We start from the raw sequence: 5525 nt of genomic DNA, 5'->3' as shown, positions 1-5525 counted from the left end.
ATTAGTTTAGTGTTTACGTAGGCGTACTTCAGAAGAGCGCCCCATCACAACATACAAGGTTCAGTCACATCCACAATACATTCATATCTCGGCATTTGCGCCAGTTGACGGAACATATTATTTTGTTCGCCGACGCAATTTTAGAACATAATAATCCATTTCCTGTACAGTGTAGATACACAGAAATGAAGATCAGGACAGACGGACCCAAAACCGTACTGGAATCAAAGAATAATTTGTAAATGTAGTGCAGGATTGGATTTTTTGCGGAAGACGTCGCTGCCAGGGATAAACGTGTATCGCAAGGCCTGCGCTGCTCGGCTGAGTAAGGTCTATAGTGAGAGACAGGTTCGTGGATACGACCCTACCACAAACAGAAGCGTTTCGGTGCGAGCTGTTTCTGGAACGGTTTTGCACGTTTGGGGACAGCTGAGGAAAATGAATGGCCCGTGCTGCTGAGAGAGAGAGCGACGCCCGGCTGGGATCGGCTCGGGAGGGTGGGTGCTGAGGTGGGATGAGTCACGTGGACTGGCCCGGTACAGTCGCGGCCGGAACACCGTGCGCTGCGGCACCGCAGCTGCAGCACGCACAGGATTTACCTGTGCGGCAGGATGCTGCCGGGAAAGCGGTATCAGATCTTGCTACGCTCAGACTGGGTGGGCAATGTGATTTTCACACGCCCTGTTATCTTCACCGATTTGTTAATCACTGGTGTCCTCAACACCTCTCGCGTATCAGCTGCCCATCGTCACTGTTGTGGTCTTCAGTTCGAGAAATGGTTGATGCAGCTCTCCATGCTAGTCTACCCTTTGCAAGCTTGTTCATCTATGCTTAAGTTTCACAATCTGCATCCATGTAACCTGCTCACGGCAGTCTAGGATACAATTTTTTATCCTCCACACTTCTCTCCATTACCAAACTGACGATCCTTTGATGTATTAGAATTAGGCATACCATACTTTTTAAGTAAAGGAAACAAAAAGAAAATTCGGAGTAGGTATTAAAATCCATGGAGAAGACATAAAAACTTTGAGGTTCGCCGATGACATTGTAATTCTGTCAGAGGCAGCAAAGGACTTGGAAGAGCAGTTGAACGGAATGGACAGTGTCTTGAAAGGAGGATATAAGAAGAACATCAACAAAAGCAAAACGAGGATAATGGAATGTAGTCGAATTAAGTAGGGTGATGCTGAGGGAATTAGATTAGGAAATGAGACACTTAAAGTAGTAAAGGAGTTTTGCTATTTGGGGAGCAAAGTAACTGATGATGGTAGAAGTAAAGAGGATATAAAATGTAGACTGGCTATCGCAAGGAAAGCGTTTCTGAAGAAGAGAAATTTCTTAACATCGAGTATAGATTTAAGTGTCAGGAAGTCGTTTCTGAAAGTATTTGTATGGAGTGTAGCCATGTATGGAAGTGAAACTTGGACGATAAATAGTTTGGACAAGAAGAGAATAGAAGCTTTCGAAATGTGGTGCTACAGAAGAATGCTGAAGATTAGATGAGTAGATCACATAACTAATGAGGAGGTATTGAATAGAATTGGGGAGAAGAGGAGTTTTTGGCACAACTTGACTAGAAGAAGGGACCGGTTGGTAGGACATGTTCTGAGGCATCAAGGGATCACCAATTCTGTATTGGAGGGCAGCGTGGAGGGTAAAAATCGTAGAGGGAGACCAAGAGATGAATACACTAAGCAGATTCAGAAGGATGTAGGTTGCAGTAAGTACTGGGAGATGAAGAAGCTTGCACAGGATAGAGTAGCATGGAGAGCTGCATCAAACAAGTCTCAGGACTGAAGACCACAACAACAACACTTTTTAGGTCCTACCCAGGCACTCTTTTATTTTAATTATTTAAAAGTCTTAACAATTCATTGAAACGTTAAACTTCATTCATTCAGTTCTATTTTTCACTTGAAATGTCTTTCTTCACAAGTGGTTTGTGTACAACGTGGGCTGAACAACTAATCATCACTATCTGAATCACTGTGAACTTGTCTGAACACCCTTGCATTCCCCTTTCTCTTCACACCCACAAAATTACTGTTAGTGCAGTCAACAGCAAAACAAAACTACTTTCCTCCGTGTTTATATTTTTGTCACACACTGTAAAAATTTGAGCAGTTTTGCCTCACACTTCATCGACATTTAAAAGTTTAACTTCAATTCCCTCCTGCATACTGAAATTCCTTACAACAATCGGAATCAGTTTTACTTCACTTCTGTTTGACCTACCCATCATTACTGTTACTGTTACATAATTAATGTTTTGCAAGGAACGCAAGATATGACCAAATGCAAATGGCGAAATAACGTTAACAGCAACTGCCCCGGTTTTTCTTCTACCAGATGAAAATTTTGGGCGTTATAACCAATTTAGATGCGCAGTCTGACGTTTTGAAACAGAATTCGTGTTCAGCAGTCGGGGATGAAAATGTAGCCCCTTCGGCAGCACATTCCTGATCACGATCCTCATCTTGAGTTTTAAAAAAAGTCTCCTGTGTTTGGAGAAGGAGTAGCATTGATGGTACTCCTACTTTTAGCTGTTTTCAAGCGATCTTTAATATACCATTTCCTTTATGTGCAACAGAAAATTCTCCAGTACACAGTAAACACGTTCAGTATCACTGTCATTACACGATTTCAGAAATGTGTATTCCTGTTGAAGATTAACATCAAACACTAACATTCTTCTGGGCATTGCTGAACGATGAGACAAAAACTGAATAGAGATAAAACGATCAAAAACATAAACACAAGTTACTTAACACAAAAAATAAGACAGACACATGGCCCCTGATGCGTTGACAAATGATTGAGTAAAAAATTGTGACAGAAACGGTAGCCACGTCTCCCCATCGACGTTAGCGCTTGCCGCAAGAGAACGTTTAAAAATGCAGTGTCGAACATATTGGTTTAAAATTTTAAAAGACTGTCGTTAGTCATAAAAGCCACAAACCTAGGATATTTTTGCAGCCGCAGACAGCAGACAGCACAAAAAACCAGTACTGTCTGGGCTAATCCCGGACGTATGGCAAACGTAATCAGAATGTATCCCACCACTCAGTCCTCTCTGTCAGTCAAGTTGTACCACAAATATCGTTTTTCCACATCTGTATTCTATCGCTTCTTATCAGTCATCTTATCTATCCGTCCAATCTTCGCCATTCTCCTGCAGCACCACTGAAGTCTTCATTGCCCACCTTTAACTTTCATACAACGAAGCACAACAAGAAAAGAATTCTTAAAATTGTGATTGATGTTAACAAACTTCACCTTTTCACAAATGATCTTCTTTTTATTGCCAGAATGCATTTAATATCCTCTTCACTTCGACAAAAGTCACTGATTTTGCTCCCGAAACGTAAAACTTATTGATTACTTTTATTGTCTCATCTCTTAACTCATTTATCTCAGCGTCACCTAATTTAATTCGGATACATTCCATCACCCTTCTTTTTTGGGCACGTTCATCTTACAATCTCTTTTCAAGACTCCTTTCATTCTCTGCGACTCACCTTACAAGCCCTTTACTGTCTCTTACAAAATTAAAATGTGATCGGAAAACCTCAAAGTTATTATTTTTTTCTCCTTGACTCAATTCCCTCTCTTATTTTCTCCTTGTTTTCCTCCACAGCTTGCTCAAAGTACAGATTGCGCATCATCCGCTGTAGGCTACAACTTTGTCTCGCTTCCTTCTCAATTACTGTTCCCTTTGATGTCCTTCAACTGTTGAATTGCAGTCGACTTTCTGTACAATTTGTACATAATCTTACACATCCTGCTTTTTATCCCAAATACTTTCAGAATTTCAAAATGTGTATTCCAGTTGACAATCTGAAATTACCTTCTTAGATAAGCCTTGAGATCAGTATTGCTTCCCGTGTTCTTACATTTCTCCAGAACTTCCCCGAGGTCGTCTTCTAACAGATTTTTCCATTCTTCAGTAAATAATTCATGCCATTGTCAGAAGTAGGAAACACTAGTCATGGTTCGGTAATATTCACACCTGTCAACACCTGCGTTCTTTGGAATTGGAATTATTACAATGTTCTTGAAGTTCGTGGGCATACTATAGTTTTGTCATGGCTAGTTCTCCTCAACGAACTCAATAACTTTAAGAGAATGTTGTGCAGGTGTTTGTTTAAATTTAGGCCTTTCACTGATCCTTCAGATTCTTCTTGCAGTATCGTGTCTGCAATCTGATATTCATCTGAAACTCTTCCTTTTCTACGATATTGTCCTCAATATCGTTTCCCTTGTATCATCATTACATACTCACAATACAAGCTCGGACACTTTCTGCGCCACGGCTATACTTAAGCATGAGACTAAATATTCCTCTACCTCCTTCTCCAATATCTTTTCTCTCGTGTGATAACTACGTATCCACGATACACCATAGTATACTTCCTGCTTCCTGGCTACACCTAAGCATAACACTAAATATTCCTCCACCTCATTCTCCAGTACAGCCATACGAGTCTGTAACTCGGTAACGTGTCTAATCCAGACCCACGCAGTATGAAGGGGAGATTAAAACTGAATCTCTTACCATCGACATAGTTTCCTTACTGGCATATTCCTGCTCCTCTCCTTCAACAAAAAATCAATATCTCTGTCACACTGCTTTCCTCATCCCTGTGTATGTTTGTCTTATATCTTCAATCTCGCCTGCTAACGTTAACCCATCATTTCTCGCGCTTCTTCTCCATGTTCTTCTTCTCTTATATCAAGTATCATATTGTTGGAATCACTGTCCAGCACAACAAGTGCAGCCACTGACGAGAGTACAGGTTAGACAGTACAGAGTAAAGCTCTAGCCGCGGACTCAAGCGCACTGACGGCAGCAGAAGTAGTGCCTGTTATGAAACGTCCCCTTAGAAAATTTATACATGACTGTGTTTAAACTGACACACAATATTTTTTTTTAGCGCAACGCAATCTGACTTTCAGAAATCCCTACAAAAGAATGGCCCTGACTAACATTAACCTATACCTTTCACAAATCACTTACCTCACAAAAATCTTCGTTACTCGAACTACTGCAATACAGCGAGCGCCACTACTGCCAGCTAAATAAAACATTCAAACTACGGAAGGCACTAACTACTGATAGGCATAGTTAGCAAATGAAAGATTTTAATAGAGAACAAACAATGTATTTACCTTAATAGTCATCAAAAGTCATAATATATATTGCAGTCCATGACATCCAGTCTTACAAATTTCAAAACTCCGCCATTCCTCTCCCCACATCCACCACTGCTGGCGGCTCACCTCCAACTGCGCAACGCTATGCGCTGTTCACAGCCAACTGCCCAACACTACAATGGCGAATATTACAACAATGAAAACCAGCCACAGACTGCACACAGCACAGCCAGTGATTTTCATAAAGAGCGCTATGTGGCGTTACCAATAAAAAAAGTAAGCAGTCTACTTACATAGCCCCAATGCTCCCCACAAAAAATTTTACAAATTGTTTTGGGCAGTGGCCAATACAGATTTGGAAAAAAAAA

Source organism: Schistocerca serialis, chromosome 1, assembly GCF_023864345.2.
Source record: "Schistocerca serialis cubense isolate TAMUIC-IGC-003099 chromosome 1, iqSchSeri2.2, whole genome shotgun sequence".
NCBI classification, from domain to species: Eukaryota; Metazoa; Arthropoda; class Insecta; order Orthoptera; family Acrididae; genus Schistocerca; species Schistocerca serialis.
This window is presented reverse-complemented; position numbering follows the sequence as displayed.